The sequence below is a fragment of the Pseudophryne corroboree genome, unplaced genomic scaffold (assembly GCF_028390025.1).
Source record: "Pseudophryne corroboree isolate aPseCor3 unplaced genomic scaffold, aPseCor3.hap2 scaffold_1291, whole genome shotgun sequence".
Lineage (NCBI taxonomy): Eukaryota > Metazoa > Chordata > Amphibia > Anura > Myobatrachidae > Pseudophryne > Pseudophryne corroboree.
In genome coordinates, this window is record NW_026967917.1 from 116,182 (window position 1) to 135,860 (window position 19,679).

At 34.6% G+C, this 19,679-nt stretch overlaps 2 non-coding genes across 2 annotated transcripts; both read right to left on the bottom strand.

The window, feature by feature from the left end:
- Positions 1 to 7,321: 7,321 nt before the first annotated feature.
- TRNAN-AUU (transfer RNA asparagine (anticodon AUU)) lies at positions 7,322 to 7,395 on the bottom strand. The gene has a single exon. It is a non-coding gene; the product is annotated as a tRNA-Asn (tRNA).
- A 6,930-nt stretch (positions 7,396 to 14,325) lies between these two features.
- Positions 14,326 to 14,399, bottom strand: TRNAN-AUU (transfer RNA asparagine (anticodon AUU)). Its single transcript has one exon. It is a non-coding gene; the product is annotated as a tRNA-Asn (tRNA).
- Between the last annotated feature and the right edge of the window lie 5,280 nt (positions 14,400 to 19,679).

Sequence of the window (19,679 nt, forward strand, 5' to 3'; positions counted from 1 at the left end):
GTGTTAATCAGAGACTTGGCTTTGTGGACACTTTTCAGAGAACAAATTTGTTAGCATAAAAATAAAGCCAGAAAATGAAGAGCTGTTTAATCACGCAATTTGATTTTTTTGCCAGCATATTTCTTTTTCTCTGCAACCCACTGCTAAATTGTGCTTCCTAGATGTTTTTATAAAATCACTGAATCAAATCTAACTCTGATTACATCAGAGAAGGCCAGGTACCCTACACCATAACAGGGGGTATGAAATTTGACTTGTCTACTTAAAGATCACCAAAATCTGATAACAATGTCAATTACGTCCCTGGGTGGGATTGAACCACCAACCTTTTGGTTAATAGCCGTACACACTAACTGATTGCGCCACAGAGACACTTTGCAAAAAGTACATACTGACAAATGCTAATAAGCATTCATCTAAAACGTTTCCTAGAAAAACTTAAAAAAGTCAATAATCTGGAGAGTTTTTGTAAGATGTTTCTTCTATCAACCAACGAAGAAACACATTGGTACTTTCCCATGATGAGTGAGTGCTTCAGGATCTCTTGCACTTACATGTGCAGCAGAGTACAGCAATGGAAGCATGCTGGGCCCATAACCCAGAGGTAGGCAGATTGAAACTATCCTCTGCTATATGCATTTTTTTGTTTGTTAATTAAAGTAATCCAAAACTGGGATTGATATTTTGTCTCTTTTATTTTTACTTAAAGTACAATAACTTTTACCATTTTAATTTGTTTTAATAGTATATTGACAGTATTGTTTTCTTTCAAAAATCCACTTCATTTTCTTTACCCTATTATTAAAATGGTAATTGACAAAAACAAACTACATTGTCACCAGAAGAGCAATACAAAATGTACAAGTGATATATTAAAATCATCTTTCCAGCTTGAATTTCAATGATGCATTGGGGCAACGATTTTGTGAGAAACATCTTCACCCTTAAATAAAGATTTTCTTAATTCCTTACCTGTGTGCTAATTAGATATCACCTTGTTTTCACATTAAACAGACTTCCACATGAGAAAGCAGCAAGGATGCAGTGGCGTTAATGTTTCCTGGTGTCAACCTGTATTATTTCAGTAGACATTGAAATGAGGATGCATCTTGCTGCCTTTCCAATGAAGCAAGTTTAATTTAGTAATAGGTGAAAAACCATCCTTACAAAGGTGTTAATCAGAGACTTGGCTTTGTGGACACTTTTCAGAGAACAAATTTGTTAGCATAAAAATAAAGCCAGAAAATGAAGAGCTGTTTAATCACGCAATTTGATTTTTTTGCCAGCATATTTCTTTTTCTCTGCAACCCACTGCTAAATTGTGCTTCCTAGATGTTTTTATAAAATCACTGAATCAAATCTAACTCTGATTACATCAGAGAAGGCCAGGTACCCTACACCATAACAGGGGGTATGAAATTTGACTTGTCTACTTAAAGATCACCAAAATCTGATAACAAGGTCAATTACGTCCCTGGGTGGGATTGAACCACCAACCTTTTGGTTAATAGCCGTACACACTAACTGATTGCGCCACAGAGACACTTTGCAAAAGTACATACTGACAAATGCTAATAAGCATTCATCTAAAACGTTTCCTAGAAAAACTTAAAAAAGTCAATAATCTGGAGAGTTTTTGTAAGATGTTTCTTCCATCAACCAACGAAGAAACACATTGGTACTTTCCCATGATGAGTGAGTGCTTCAGGATCTCTTGCACTTACATGTGCAGCAGAGTACAGCAATGGAAGCATGCTGGGCCCATAACCCAGAGGTAGGCAGATTGAAACTATCCTCTGCTATATGCATTTTTTTTTGTTAATTAAAGTAATCCAAAACTGGGATTGATATTTTGTCTCTTTTATTTTTACTTAAAGTACAATAACTTTTACCATTTTAATTTGTTTTAATAGTATATTGACAGTATTGTTTTCTTTCAAAAATCCACTTCATTTTCTTTACCCTATTATTAAAATGGTAATTGACAAAAACAAACTACATTGTCACCAGAAGAGCAATACAAAATGTACAAGTGATATATTAAAATCATCTTTCCAGCTTGAATTTCAATGATGCATTGGGGCAACGATTTTGTGAGAAACATCTTCACCCTTAAATAAAGATTTTCTTAATTCCTTACCTGTGTGCTAATTAGATATCACCTTGTTTTCACATTAAACAGACTTCCACATGAGAAAGCAGCAAGGATGCAGTGGCGTTAATGTTTCCTGGTGTCAACCTGTATTATTTCAGTAGACATTGAAATGAGGATACATCTTGCTGCCTTTCCAATGAAGCAAGTTTAATTTAGTAATAGGTGAAAAACCATCCCTACAAAGGTGTTAATCAGAGACTTGGCTTTGTGGACACTTTTCAGAGAACAAATTTGTTAGCATAAAAATAAAGCTAGAAAATGAAGAGCTGTTTAATCACGCAATTTGGTTTTTTTGCCAGCATATTTCTTTTTCTCTGCAACCCACTGCTAAATTGTGCTTCCTAGATGTTTTTATAAAATCACTGAATCAAATCTAACTCTGATTACATCAGAGAAGGCCAGGTACCCTACACCATAACAGGGGGTATGACATTTGACTTGTCTACTTAAAGATCACCAAAATCTGATAACAATGTCAATTACGTCCCTGGGTGGGATTGAACCACCAACCTTTTGGTTAATAGCCGTACACACTAACTGATTGCGCCACAGAGACACTTTGCAAAAAGTACATACTGACAAATGCTAATAAGCATTCATCTAAAACGTTTCCTAGAAAAACTTAAAAAAGTCAATAATCTGGAGAGTTTTTGTAAGATGTTTCTTCTATCAACCAACGAAGAAACACATTGGTACTTTCCCATGATGAGTGAGTGCTTCAGGATCTCTTGCACTTACATGTGCAGCAGAGTACAGCAATGGAAGCATGCTGGGCCCATAACCCAGAGGTAGGCAGATTGAAACTATCCTCTGCTATATGCATTTTTTTGTTTGTTAATTAAAGTAATCCAAAACTGGGATTGATATTTTGTCTCTTTTATTTTTACTTAAAGTACAATAACTTTTACCATTTTAATTTGTTTTAATAGTATATTGACAGTATTGTTTTCTTTCAAAAATCCACTTCATTTTCTTTACCCTATTATTAAAATGGTAATTGACAAAAACAAACTACATTGTCACCAGAAGAGCAATACAAAATGTACAAGTGATATATTAAAATCATCTTTCCAGATTGAATTTCAATGATGCATTGGGGCAACGATTTTGTGAGAAACATCTTCACCCTTAAATAAAGATTTTCTTAATTCCTTACCTGTGTGCTAATTAGATATCACCTTGTTTTCACATTAAACAGACTTCCACATGAGAAAGCAGCAAGGATGCAGTGGCGTTAATGTTTCCTGGTGTCAACCTGTATTATTTCAGTAGACATTGAAATGAGGATACATCTTGCTGCCTTTCCAATGAAGCAAGTTTAATTTAGTAATAGGTGAAAAACCATCCCTACAAAGGTGTTAATCAGAGACTTGGCTTTGTGGACACTTTTCAGAGAACAAATTTGTTAGCATAAAAATAAAGCTAGAAAATGAAGAGCTGTTTAATCACGCAATTTGGTTTTTTTGCCAGCATATTTCTTTTTCTCTGCAACCCACTGCTAAATTGTGCTTCCTAGATGTTTTTATAAAATCACTGAATCAAATCTAACTCTGATTACATCAGAGAAGGCCAGGTACCCTACACCATAACAGGGGGTATGACATTTGACTTGTCTACTTAAAGATCACCAAAATCTGATAACAATGTCAATTACGTCCCTGGGTGGGATTGAACCACCAACCTTTTGGTTAATAGCCGTACACACTAACTGATTGCGCCACAGAGACACTTTGCAAAAAGTACATACTGACAAATGCTAATAAGCATTCATCTAAAACGTTTCCTAGAAAAACTTAAAAAAGTCAATAATCTGGAGAGTTTTTGTAAGATGTTTCTTCTATCAACCAACGAAGAAACACATTGGTACTTTCCCATGATGAGTGAGTGCTTCAGGATCTCTTGCACTTACATGTGCAGCAGAGTACAGCAATGGAAGCATGCTGGGCCCATAACCCAGAGGTAGGCAGATTGAAACTATCCTCTGCTATATGCATTTTTTTGTTTGTTAATTAAAGTAATCCAAAACTGGGATTGATATTTTGTCTCTTTTATTTTTACTTAAAGTACAATAACTTTTACCATTTTAATTTGTTTTAATAGTATATTGACAGTATTGTTTTCTTTCAAAAATCCACTTCATTTTCTTTACCCTATTATTAAAATGGTAATTGACAAAAACAAACTACATTGTCACCAGAAGAGCAATACAAAATGTACAAGTGATATATTAAAATCATCTTTCCAGCTTGAATTTCAATGATGCATTGGGGCAACGATTTTGTGAGAAACATCTTCACCCTTAAATAAAGATTTTCTTAATTCCTTACCTGTGTGCTAATTAGATATCACCTTGTTTTCACATTAAACAGACTTCCACATGAGAAAGCAGCAAGGATGCAGTGGCGTTAATGTTTCCTGGTGTCAACCTGTATTATTTCAGTAGACATTGAAATGAGGATGCATCTTGCTGCCTTTCCAATGAAGCAAGTTTAATTTAGTAATAGGTGAAAAACCTTCCTTATAAAGGTATTAATCAGAGACTTGGCTTTGTGGACACTTTTCAGAGAACAAATTTGTTAGCATAAAAATAAAGCCAGAAAATGAAGAGCTGTTTAATCACGCAATTTGATTTTTTTGCCAGCATATTTCTTTTTCTCTGCAACCCACTGCTAAATTGTGCTTCCTAGATGTTTTTATAAAATCACTGAATCAAATCTAACTCTGATTACATCAGAGAAGGCCAGGTACCCTACACCATAACAGGGGGTATGAAATTTGACTTGTCTACTTAAAGATCACCAAAATCTGATAACAAGGTCAATTACGTCCCTGGGTGGGATTGAACCACCAACCTTTTGGTTAATAGCCGTACACACTAACTGATTGCGCCACAGAGACACTTTGCAAAAAGTACATACTGACAAATGCTAATAAGCATTCATCTAAAACGTTTCCTAGAAAAACTTAAAAAAGTCAATAATCTGGAGAGTTTTTGTAAGATGTTTCTTCTATCAACCAACGAAGAAACACATTGGTACTTTCCCATGATGAGTGAGTGCTTCAGGATCTCTTGCACTTACATGTGCAGCAGAGTACAGCAATGGAAGCATGCTGGGCCCATAACCCAGAGGTAGGCAGATTGAAACTATCCTCTGCTATATGCATTTTTTTGTTTGTTAATTAAAGTAATCCAAAACTGGGATTGATATTTTGTCTCTTTTATTTTTACTTAAAGTACAATAACTTTTACCATTTTAATTTGTTTTAATAGTATATTGACAGTATTGTTTTCTTTCAAAAATCCACTTCATTTTCTTTACCCTATTATTAAAATGGTAATTGACAAAAACAAACTACATTGTCACCAGAAGAGCAATACAAAATGTACAAGTGATATATTAAAATCATCTTTCCAGCTTGAATTTCAATGATGCATTGGGGCAACGATTTTGTGAGAAACATCTTCACCCTTAAATAAAGATTTTCTTAATTCCTTACCTGTGTGCTAATTAGATATCACCTTGTTTTCACATTAAACAGACTTCCACATGAGAAAGCAGCAAGGATGCAGTGGCGTTAATGTTTCCTGGTGTCAACCTGTATTATTTCAGTAGACATTGAAATGAGGATGCATCTTGCTGCCTTTCCAATGAAGCAAGTTTAATTTAGTAATAGGTGAAAAACCATCCTTACAAAGGTGTTAATCAGAGACTTGGCTTTGTGGACACTTTTCAGAGAACAAATTTGTTAGCATAAAAATAAAGCCAGAAAATGAAGAGCTGTTTAATCACGCAATTTGATTTTTTTGCCAGCATATTTCTTTTTCTCTGCAACCCACTGCTAAATTGTGCTTCCTAGATGTTTTTATAAAATCACTGAATCAAATCTAACTCTGATTACATCAGAGAAGGCCAGGTACCCTACACCATAACAGGGGGTATGAAATTTGACTTGTCTACTTAAAGATCACCAAAATCTGATAACAAGGTCAATTACATCCCTGGGTGGGATTGAACCACCAACCTTTTGGTTAATAGCCGTACACACTAACTGATTGCGCCACAGAAACACTTTGCAAAAGTACATACTGACAAATGCTAATAAGCATTCATCTAAAACGTTTCCTAGAAAAACTTAAAAAAGTCAATAATCTGGAGAGTTTTTGTAAGATGTTTCTTCCATCAACCAACGAAGAAACACATTGGTACTTTCCCATGATGAGTGAGTGCTTCAGGATCTCTTGCACTTACATGTGCAGCAGAGTACAGCAATGGAAGCATGCTGGGCCCATAACCCAGAGGTAGGCAGATTGAAACTATCCTCTGCTATATGCATTTTTTTGTTTGTTAATTAAAGTAATCCAAAACTGGGATTGATATTTTGGCTCTTTTATTTTTACTTAAAGTACAATAACTTTTACCATTTTAATTTGTTTTAATAGTATATTGACAGTATTGTTTTCTTTCAAAAATCCACTTAATTTTCTTTACCCTATTATTAAAATGGTAATTGACAAAAACAAACTACATTGTCACCAGAAGAGCAATACAAAATGTACAAGTGATATATTAAAATCATCTTTCCAGCTTGAATTTCAATGATGCATTGGGGCAACGATTTTGTGAGAAACATCTTCACCCTTAAATAAAGATTTTCTTAATTCCTTACCTGTGTGCTAATTAGATATCACCTTGTTTTCACATTAAACAGACTTCCACATGAGAAAGCAGCAAGGATGCAGTGGCGTTAATGTTTCCTGGTGTCAACCTGTATTATTTCAGTAGACATTGAAATGAGGATGCATCTTGCTGCCTTTCCAATGAAGCAAGTTTAATTTAGTAATAGGTGAAAAACCATCCTTACAAAGGTGTTAATCAGAGACTTGGCTTTGTGGACACTTTTCAGAGAACAAATTTGTTAGCATAAAAATAAAGCCAGAAAATAAAGAGCTGTTTAATCACTCAATTGGATTTTTCTGCCAGCATATTTTTTTTCTCTGCAACCCACTGCTAAATTGTGCTTCCTAGCTGTTTTTTGTAAAATCACTGAATCAAATCTAACTCTGATTACATCAGAGAAGGCCATGTACCCTACACCATAAGAGGAGGTTTGACATTTTGACTTGTCTACTTAAATATCACCAAAATCTGATCACAAGGTTAATTACGTCCCTGGGTGGGATTGAACCACCAACCTTTTGGTTAATAGCCAAACACACTAACCGATTGCGCCACAGAGACACTTTGCAAAAAGTACATACTGACAAAGGCTAATAAGCATACATCTAGAACGTTTCCTAGAAAAACATTAAAAAATCAATAATCTGGAGAGTTTTTGTAAGATGTTTCTTCCATCAACCAACGAATAAACACATTGGTACTTTCCCATGATGAGTGAGTGCTTCAGGATCTCTTGCACTTACATGGGCAGCAGAGTACTGCAATGGAAGCATGCTGGACCCATAACCCAGAGGTAGGCAGATTGAAACTATCCTTTGCTATATGCATTTTTTTTGTTAATTTAAGTAATCAAAACTGGGATTGATATTTTTGCTCTTTTATTTTTACTTAAAGTACAATAACTTTTACCATTTTAATTTGTTTTAATAGTATATTGACAGTATAGTTTTCTTTCAAAAATCCACTTAATTTTCTTTACCCTGTTATTAAAATGGTAATTGACAAAAAAACTACATTGTCACCAGAAGAGCAATACAAAATGTACAAGTGATATATTAAAATCATCTTTCCAGCTTGAATTTCAATGATGCATTGGGGCAACAATTTTGTGAGAAACATCTTCACCCTTAAATAAAGATTTTCGTAATTCCTTACCTGTGTGCTAATTAGATATCACCTTGTTTTCACATTAAACAGACTTCCACATGAGAAAGCAGCAAGGATGCAGTGGCGTTAATGTTTCCTGGTGTCAACCTGTATTATTTCAGTAGACATTGAAATGAGGATGCATCTTGCTGCCTTTCCAATGAAGCAAGTTTAATTTAGTAATAGGTGAAAAAACATCCTTACAAAGGTGTTAATCAGAGACTTGGCTTTGTGGACACTTTTCAGAGAACAAATTTGTTAGCATAAAAATAAAGCCAGAAAATGAAGAACTGTTTAATCACTCAATTGGATTTTTCTGCCAGCATATTTTTTTTCTCTGCAACCCACTGCTAAATTGTGCTTCCTAGCTGTTTTTTTTTAAATCACTGAATCAAATCTAACTCTGATTACATCAGAGAAGGCCAGGTACCCTACACAATAAGAGGGGGTTTGAAATTTTGACTTGTCTACTTAAAGATCACCAAAATCTGATCACAAGGTCAATTACGTCCCTGGGTGGGATTGAACCACCAAACTTTTGGTTAATAGCTGAACACACTAACCGATTGCGCCACCGAGACACTTTGCAAACAGTACATACTGACAAAGGCTAATAAGCATACATCTAGAACGTTTCCTAGAAAAACATTAAAAAATCAATAATCTGGAGAGTTTTTGTAAGATGTTTCTTCCATCAACCAATGAATAAACACATTGGTATTTTCCCATGATGAGTGAGTGCTTCAGGATCTCTTGCACTTACATGTGCAGCAGAGTACTGCAATGGAAGCATGCTGGACCCTTAACCCAGAGGTAGGCAGATTGAAACTATCCTTTGCTATATGCATTTTTTTTGTTAATTTAAGTAATCAAAACTGGAATTGATATTTTTGCTCTTTTATTTTTACTTAAAGTACAATAACTTTTACCATTTTAATTTGTTTTAATAGTATATTGACAGTATAGTTTTCTTTCAAAAATCCACTTAATTTTCTTTACCCTATTATTAAAATGGTAATTCACAAAAAAAACTACATTGTCACCAGAAGAGCAATACAAAATGTACAAGTGATATATTAAAATCATCTTTCCAGCTTGAATTTCAATGATGCATTGGGGCAACAATTTTGTGAGAAACATCTTCACCCTTAAATAAAGATTTTCTTAATTCCTTACCTGTGTGCTAATTAGATATCACCTTGTTTTCACATTAAACAGACTTCCACATGAGAAAGCAGCAAGGATGCAGTGGCGTTAATGTTTCCTGGTGTCAACCTGTATTATTTCAGTAGACATTGAAAAGAGGATGCATCTTGCTGCCTTTCCAATGAAGCAAGTTTAATTTAGTAATAGGTGAAAAACCATCCCTACAAAGGTGTTAATCAGAGACTTGGCTTTGTGGACACTTTTCAGAGAACAAATTTGTTAGCATAAAAATAAAGCCAGAAAATGAAGAGCTGTTTAATCACGCAATTTGATTTTTTTGCCAGCATATTTCTTTTTCTCTGCAACCCACTGCTAAATTGTGCTTCCTAGATGTTTTTATAAAATCACTGAATCAAATCTAATTACATCAGAGAAGGCCAGGTACCCTACACCATAACAGGGGGTATGAAATTTGACTTGTCTACTTAAAGATCACCAAAATCTGATAACAAGGTCAATTTGGTCCCTGGGTGGGATTGAACCACCAACCTTTTGGTTAATAGCCGTACATACTAACTGATTGCGCCACAGAGACACTTTGCAAAAGTTCATACTGACAAAGGCTAATAAGCATTCATCTAAAACGTTTCCTAGAAAAACTTAAAAAATCAATAATCTGGAGAGTTTTTGTAAGATGTTTCTTCTATCAACCAACGAAGAAACACATTGGTACTTTCCCATGATGAGTGAGTGCTTCAGGATCTCTTGCACTTACATGTGCAGCAGAGTACAGCAATGGAAGCATGCTGGGCCCATAACCCAGAGGTAGGCAGATTGAAACTATCCTCTGCTATATGCATTTTTTTGTTTGTTAATTAAAGTAATCCAAAACTGGGATTGATATTTTGGCTCTTTTATTTTTACTTAAAGTACAATAACTTTTACCATTTTAATTTGTTTTAATAGTATATTGACAGTATTGTTTTCTTTCAAAAATCCACTTAATTTTCTTTACCCTATTATTAAAATGGTAATTGACAAAAACAAACTACATTGTCACCAGAAGAGCAATACAAAATGTACAAGTGATATATTAAAATCATCTTTCCAGCTTGAATTTCAATGATGCATTGGGGCAACGATTTTGTGAGAAACATCTTCACCCTTAAATAAAGATTTTCTTAATTCCTTACCTGTGTGCTAAATAGATATCACCTTGTTTTCACATTAAACAGACTTCCACATGAGAAAGCAGCAAGGATGCAGTGGCGTTAATGTTTCCTGGTGTCAACCTGTATTATTTCAGTAGACATTGAAATGAGGATGCATCTTGCTGCCTTTCCAATGAAGCAAGTTTAATTTAGTAATAGGTGAAAAACCATCCTTACAAAGGTGTTAATCAGAGACTTGGCTTTGTGGACACTTTTCAGAGAACAAATTTGTTAGCATAAAAATAAAGCCAGAAAATAAAGAGCTGTTTGATCACTCAATTGGATTTTTCTGCCAGCATATTTTTTTTCTCTGCAACCCACTGCTAAATTGTGCTTCCTAGCTGTTTTTATAAAATCACTGAATCAAATCTAACTCTGATTACATCAGAGACGGCCAGGTACCCTACACCATAACAGGAGGTTTGAAATTTTGACTTGTCTACTTAAAGATCACCAAAATCTGATAACAAGGTCAATTAGGTCCCTGGGTGGGATTGAACCACCAACCTTTTGGTTAATAGCCATACATACTAACTGATTGCGCCACAGAGACACTTTGCAAAAGTCCATACTGACAAAGGCTAATAAGCATTCATCTAAAACGTTTCCTAGAAAAACTTTAAAAAGTCAATAATCTGGAGAGTTTTTGAAAGATGTTTCTTCCATCAACCAACGAAGAAACACATTGGTACTTTCCCATGATGAGTGAGTGCTTCAGGATCTCTTGCACTTACATGTGCAGCAGAGTACTGCAATGGAAGCATGCTGGGCCCATAACCCAGAGGTAGGCAGATTGAAACTATCCTCTGCTATATGCATTTTTTTTTTGTTAATTAAAGTAATCCAAAACTGGGATTGATATTTTGTCTCTTTTATTTTTACTTAAAGTACAATAACTTTTACCATTTTAATTTGTTTTAATAGTATATTGACAGTATTGTTTTCTTTCAAAAATCCACTTCATTTTCTTTACCCTATTATTAAAATGGTAATTGACAAAAACAAACTACATTGTCACCAGAAGAGCAATACAAAATGTACAAGTGATATATTAAAATCATCTTTCCAGCTTGAATTTCAATGATGCATTGGGTCAACGATTTTGTGAGAAACATCTTCACCCTTAAATAAAGATTTTCTTAATTCCTTACCTGTGTGCTAATTAGATATCACCTTGTTTTCACATTAAACAGACTTCCACATGAGAAAGCAGCAAGGATGCAGTGGCGTTAATGTTTCCTGGTGTCAACCTGTATTATTTCAGTAGACATTGAAATGAGGATGCATCTTGCTGCCTTTCCAATGAAGCAAGTTTAATTTAGTAATAGGTGAAAAACCATCCCTACAAAGGTGTTAATCAGAGACTTGGCTTTGTGGACACTTTTCAGAGAACAAATTTGTTAGCATAAAAACAATGCCAGAAAATGAAGAGCTGTTTAATCACGCAATTTGATTTTTTTGCCAGCATATTTCTTTTTCTCTGCAACCCACTGCTAAATTGTGCTTCCTAGATGTTTTTATAAAATCACTGAATCAAATCTAACTCTGATTACATCAGAGAAGGCCAGGTACCCTACACCATAACAGGGGGTATGAAATTTGACTTGTCTACTTAAAGATCACCAAAATCTGATAACAAGGTCAATTAGGTCCCTGGGTGGGATTAAACCACCAACCTTTTGGTTAATAGCCATACATACTAACTGATTGCACCACAGAGACACTTTGCAAAAGTTCATACTGACAAAGGCTAATAAGCATTCATCTAAAACGTTTCCTAGAAAAACTTTAAAAAGTCAATAATCTGGAGAGTTTTTGTAAGATGTTTCTTCCATCAACCAACGAAGAAACACATTGGTACTTTCCCATGATGAGTGAGTGCTTCAGGATCTCTTGCACTTACATGTGCAGCAGAGTACAGCAATGGAAGCATGCTGGGCCCATAACCCAGAGGTAGGCAGATTGAAACTATCCTCTGCTATATGCATTTTTTTGTTTGTTAATTAAAGTAATCCAAAACTGGGATTGATATTTTGGCTCTTTTATTTTTACTTAAAGTACAATAACTTTTACCATTTTAATTTGTTTTAATAGTATATTGACAGTATTGTTTTCTTTCAAAAATCCACTTAAATTTCTTTACCCTATTATTAAAATGGTAATTGACAAAAACAAACTACATTGTCACCAGAAGAGCAATACAAAATGTACAAGTGATATATTAAAATCATCTTTCCAGCTTGAATTTCAATGATGCATTGGGGCAACGATTTTGTGAGAAACATCTTCACCCTTAAATAAAGATTTTCTTAATTCCTTACCTGTGTGCTAATTAGATATCACCTTGTTTTCACATTAAACAGACTTCCACATGAGAAAGCAGCAAGGATGCAGTGGCGTTAATGTTTCCTGGTGTCAACCTGTATTATTTCAGTAGACATTGAAATGAGGATGCATCTTGCTGCCTTTCCAATGAAGCAAGTTTAATTTAGTAATAGGTGAAAAACCATCCTTACAAAGGTGTTAATCAGAGACTTGGCTTTGTGGACACTTTTCAGAGAACAAATTTGTTAGCATAAAAATAAAGCCAGAAAATAAAGAGCTGTTTAATCACTCAATTGGATTTTTCTGCCAGCATATTTTTTTTCTCTGCAACCCACTGCTAAATTGTGCTTCCTAGCTGTTTTTATAAAATCACTGAATCAAATCTAACTCTGATTACATCAGAGAAGGCCAGGTACCCTACACCATAACAGGGGGTTTGAAATTTTGACTTGTCTACTTAAAGATCACCAAAATCTGATAACAAGGTCAATTAGGTCCCTGGGTGGGATTGAACCACCAACCTTTTGGTTAATAGTCATACATACTAACTGATTGCGCCACAGAGACACTTTGCAAAAGTCCATACTGACAAAGGCTAATAAGCATTCATCTAAAACGTTTCCTAGAAAAACTTTAAAAAGTCAATAATCTGGAGAGTTTTTGTAAGATGTTTCTTCCATCAACCAACGAAGAAACACATTGGTACTTTCCCATGATGAGTGAGTGCTTCAGGATCTCTTGAACTTACATGTGCAGCAGAGTACTGCAATGGAAGCATGCTGGGCCCATAACCCAGAGGTAGGCAGATTGAAACTATCCTCTGCTATATGCATTTTTTTTTTGTTAATTAAAGTAATCCAAAACTGGGATTGATATTTTGTCTCTTTTATTTTTACTTAAAGTACAATAACTGTTACCATTTTAATTTGTTTTAATAGTATATTGACAGTATTGTTTTCTTTCAAAAATCCACTTCATTTTCTTTACCCTATTATTAAAATGGTAATTGACAAAAACAAACTACATTGTCACCAGAAGAGCAATACAAAATGTACAAGTGATATATTAAAATCATCTTTCCAGCTTGAATTTCAATGATGCATTGGGGCAACGATTTTGTGAGAAACATCTTCACCCTTAAATAAAGATTTTCTTAATTCCTTACCTGTGTGCTAATTAGATATCACCTTGTTTTCACATTAAACAGACTTCCACATGAGAAAGCAGCAAGGATGCAGTGGCGTTAATGTTTCCTGGTGTCAACCTGTATTATTTCAGTAGACATTGAAATGAGGATGCATCTTGCTGCCTTTCCAATGAAGCAAGTTTAATTTAGTAATAGGTGAAAAACCATCCTTACAAAGGTGTTAATCAGAGACTTGGCTTTGTGGACACTTTTCAGAGAACAAATTTGTTAGCATAAAAATAAAGCCAGAAAATAAAGAGCTGTTTAATCACTCAATTGGATTTTTCTGCCAGCATATTTTTTTTCTCTGCAACCCACTGCTAAATTGTGCTTCCTAGCTGTTTTTTATAAAATCACTGAATCAAATCTAACTCTGATTACATCAGAGAAGGCCATGTACCCTACACCATAAGAGGAGGTTTGACATTTTGACTTGTCTACTTAAATATCACCAAAATCTGATCACAAGGTTAATTACGTCCCTGGGTGGGATTGAACCACCAACCTTTTGGTTAATAGCCAAACACACTAACCGATTGCGCCACAGAGACACTTTGCAAAAAGTACATACTGACAAAGGCTAATAAGCATACATCTAGAACGTTTCCTAGAAAAACATTAAAAAATCAATAATCTGGAGAGTTTTTGTAAGATGTTTCTTCCATCAACCAACGAATAAACACATTGGTACTTTCCCATGATGAGTGAGTGCTTCAGGATCTCTTGCACTTACATGGGCAGCAGAGTACTGCAATGGAAGCATGCTGGACCCATAACCCAGAGGTAGGCAGATTGAAACTATCCTTTGCTATATGCATTTTTTTTGTTAATTTAAGTAATCAAAACTGGGATTGATATTTTTGCTCTTTTATTTTTACTTAAAGTACAATAACTTTTACCATTTTAATTTGTTTTAATAGTATATTGACAGTATAGTTTTCTTTCAAAAATCCACTTAATTTTCTTTACCCTGTTATTAAAATGGTAATTGACAAAAAAACTACATTGTCACCAGAAGAGCAATACAAAATGTACAAGTGATATATTAAAATCATCTTTCCAGCTTGAATTTCAATGATGCATTGGGGCAACAATTTTGTGAGAAACATCTTCACCCTTAAATAAAGATTTTCGTAATTCCTTACCTGTGTGCTAATTAGATATCACCTTGTTTTCACATTAAACAGACTTCCACATGAGAAAGCAGCAAGGATGCAGTGGCGTTAATGTTTCCTGGTGTCAACCTGTATTATTTCAGTAGACATTGAAATGAGGATGCATCTTGCTGCCTTTCCAATGAAGCAAGTTTAATTTAGTAATAGGTGAAAAAACATCCTTACAAAGGTGTTAATCAGAGACTTGGCTTTGTGGACACTTTTCAGAGAACAAATTTGTTAGCATAAAAATAAAGCCAGAAAATGAAGAACTGTTTAATCACTCAATTGGATTTTTCTGCCAGCATATTTTTTTTCTCTGCAACCCACTGCTAAATTGTGCTTCCTAGCTGTTTTTTTTTAAATCACTGAATCAAATCTAACTCTGATTACATCAGAGAAGGCCAGGTACCCTACACAATAAGAGGGGGTTTGAAATTTTGACTTGTCTACTTAAAGATCACCAAAATCTGATCACAAGGTCAATTACGTCCCTGGGTGGGATTGAGCCACCAAACTTTTGGTTAATAGCTGAACACACTAACCGATTGCGCCACCGAGACACTTTGCAAACAGTACATACTGACAAAGGCTAATAAGCATACATCTAGAACGTTTCCTAGAAAAACATTAAAAAATCAATAATCTGGAGAGTTTTTGTAAGATGTTTCTTCCATCAACCAATGAATAAACACATTGGTATTTTCCCATGATGAGTGAGTGCTTCAGGATCTCTTGCACTTACATGTGCAGCAGAGTACTGCAATGGAAGCATGCTGGACCCTTAACCCAGAGGTAGGCAGATTGAAACTATCCTTTGCTATATGCATTTTTTTTGTTAATTTAAGTAATCAAAACTGGGATTGATATTTTTGCTCTTTTATTTTTACTTAAAGTACAATAACTTTTACCATTTTAATTTGTTTTAATAGTATATTGACAGTATAGTTTTCTTTCAAAAATCCACTTAATTTTCTTTACCCTATTATTAAAATGGTAATTCACAAAAAAAACTACATTGTCACCAGAAGAGCAATACAAAATGTACAAGTGATATATTAAAATCATCTTTCCAGCTTGAATTTCAATGATGCATTGGGGCAACAATTTTGTGAGAAACATCTTCACCCTTAAATAAAGATTTTCTTAATTCCTTACCTGTGTGCTAATTAGATATCACCTTGTTTTCACATTAAACAGACTTCCACATGAGAAAGCAGCAAGGATGCAGTGGCGTTAATGTTTCCTGGTGTCAACCTGTATTATTTCAGTAGACATTGAAAAGAGGATGCATCTTGCTGCCTTTCCAATGAAGCAAGTTTAATTTAGTAATAGGTGAAAAACCATCCCTACAAAGGTGTTAATCAGAGACTTGGCTTTGTGGACACTTCAGAGAACAAATTTGTTAGCATAAAAATAAAGCCAGAAAATGAAGAGCTGTTTAATCACGCAATTTGATTTTTTTGCCAGCATATTTCTTTTTCTCTGCAACCCACTGCTAAATTGTGCTTCCTAGATGTTTTTATAAAATCACTGAATCAAATCTAATTACATCAGAGAAGGCCAGGTACCCTACACCATAACAGGGGGTATGAAATTTGACTTGTCTACTTAAAGATCACCAAAATCTGATAACAAGGTCAATTTGGTCCCTGGGTGGGATTGAACCACCAACCTTTTGGTTAATAGCCGTACATACTAACTGATTGCGCCACAGAGACACTTTGCAAAAGTTCATACTGACAAAGGCTAATAAGCATTCATCTAAAACGTTTCCTAGAAAAACTTAAAAAATCAATAATCTGGAGAGTTTTTGTAAGATGTTTCTTCTATCAACCAACGAAGAAACACATTGGTACTTTCCCATGATGAGTGAGTGCTTCAGGATCTCTTGCACTTACATGTGCAGCAGAGTACAGCAATGGAAGCATGCTGGGCCCATAACCCAGAGGTAGGCAGATTGAAACTATCCTCTGCTATATGCATTTTTTTGTTTGTTAATTAAAGTAATCCAAAACTGGGATTGATATTTTGGCTCTTTTATTTTTACTTAAAGTACAATAACTTTTACCATTTTAATTTGTTTTAATAGTATATTGACAGTATTGTTTTCTTTCAAAAATCCACTTAATTTTCTTTACCCTATTATTAAAATGGTAATTGACAAAAACAAACTACATTGTCACCAGAAGAGCAATACAAAATGTACAAGTGATATATTAAAATCATCTTTCCAGCTTGAATTTCAATGATGCATTGGGGCAACGATTTTGTGAGAAACATCTTCACCCTTAAATAAAGATTTTCTTAATTCCTTACCTGTGTGCTAAATAGATATCACCTTGTTTTCACATTAAACAGACTTCCACATGAGAAAGCAGCAAGGATGCAGTGGCGTTAATGTTTCCTGGTGTCAACCTGTATTATTTCAGTAGACATTGAAATGAGGATGCATCTTGCTGCCTTTCCAATGAAGCAAGTTTAATTTAGTAATAGGTGAAAAACCATCCTTACAAAGGTGTTAATCAGAGACTTGGCTTTGTGGACACTTTTCAGAGAACAAATTTGTTAGCATAAAAATAAAGCCAGAAAATAAAGAGCTGTTTGATCACTCAATTGGATTTTTCTGCCAGCATATTTTTTTTCTCTGCAACCCACTGCTAAATTGTGCTTCCTAGCTGTTTTTATAAAATCACTGAATCAAATCTAACTCTGATTACATCAGAGACGGCCAGGTACCCTACACCATAACAGGAGGTTTGAAATTTTGACTTGTCTACTTAAAGATCACCAAAATCTGATAACAAGGTCAATTAGGTCCCTGGGTGGGATTGAACCACCAACCTTTTGGTTAATAGCCATACATACTAACTGATTGCGCCACAGAGACACTTTGCAAAAGTCCATACTGACAAAGGCTAATAAGCATTCATCTAAAACGTTTCCTAGAAAAACTTTAAAAAGTCAATAATCTGGAGAGTTTTTGAAAGATGTTTCTTCCATCAACCAACGAAGAAACACATTGGTACTTTCCCATGATGAGTGAGTGCTTCAGGATCTCTTGCACTTACATGTGCAGCAGAGTACTGCAATGGAAGCATGCTGGGCCCATAACCCAGAGGTAGGCAGATTGAAACTATCCTCTGCTATATGCATTTTTTTTTTGTTAATTAAAGTAATCCAAAACTGGGATTGATATTTTGTCTCTTTTATTTTTACTTAAAGTACAATAACTTTTACCATTTTAATTTGTTTTAATAGTATATTGACAGTATTGTTTTCTTTCAAAAATCCACTTCATTTTCTTTACCCTATTATTAAAATGGTAATTGACAAAAACAAACTACATTGTCACCAGAAGAGCAATACAAAATGTACAAGTGATATATTAAAATCATCTTTCCAGCTTGAATTTCAATGATGCATTGGGTCAACGATTTTGTGAGAAACATCTTCACCCTTAAATAAAGATTTTCTTAATTCCTTACCTGTGTGCTAATTAGATATCACCTTGTTTTCACATTAAACAGACTTCCACATGAGAAAGCAGCAAGGATGCAGTGGCGTTAATGTTTCCTGGTGTCAACCTGTATTATTTCAGTAGACATTGAAATGAGGATGCATCTTGCTGCCTTTCCAATGAAGCAAGTTTAATTTAGTAATAGGTGAAAAACCATCCCTACAAAGGTGTTAATCAGAGACTTGGCTTTGTGGACACTTTTCAGAGAACAAATTTGTTAGCATAAAAACAATGCCAGAAAATGAAGAGCTGTTTAATCACGCAATTTGATTTTTTTGCCAGCATATTTCTTTTTCTCTGCAACCCACTGCTAAATTGTGCTTCCTAGATGTTTTTATAAAATCACTGAATCAAATCTAACTCTGATTACATCAGAGAAGGCCAGGTACCCTACACCATAACAGGGGGTATGAAATTTGACTTGTCTACTTAAAGATCACCAAAATCTGATAACAAGGTCAATTAGGTCCCTGGGTGGGATTAAACCACCAACCTTTTGGTTAATAGCCATACATACTAACTGATTGCACCACAGAGACACTTTGCAAAAGTTCATACTGACAAAGGCTAATAAGCATTCATCTAAAACGTTTCCTAGAAAAACTTTAAAAAGTCAATAATCTGGAGAGTTTTTGTAAGATGTTTCTTCCATCAACCAACGAAGAAACACATTGGTACTTTCCCATGATGAGTGAGTGCTTCAGGATCTCTTGCACTTACATGTGCAGCAGAGTACAGCAATGGAAGCATGCTGGGCCCATAACCCAGAGGTAGGCAGATTGAAACTATCCTCTGCTATATGCATTTTTTTGTTTGTTAATTAAAGTAATCCAAAACTGGGATTGATATTTTGGCTCTTTTATTTTTACTTAAAGTACAATAACTTTTACCATTTTAATTTGTTTTAATAGTATATTGACAGTATTGTTTTCTTTCAAAAATCCACTTAAATTTCTTTACCCTATTATTAAAATGGTAATTGACAAAAACAAACTACATTGTCACCAGAAGAGCAATACAAAATGTACAAGTGATATATTAAAATCATCTTTCCAGCTTGAATTTCAATGATGCATTGGGGCAACGATTTTGTGAGAAACATCTTCACCCTTAAATAAAGATTTTCTTAATTCCTTACCTGTGTGCTAATTAGATAT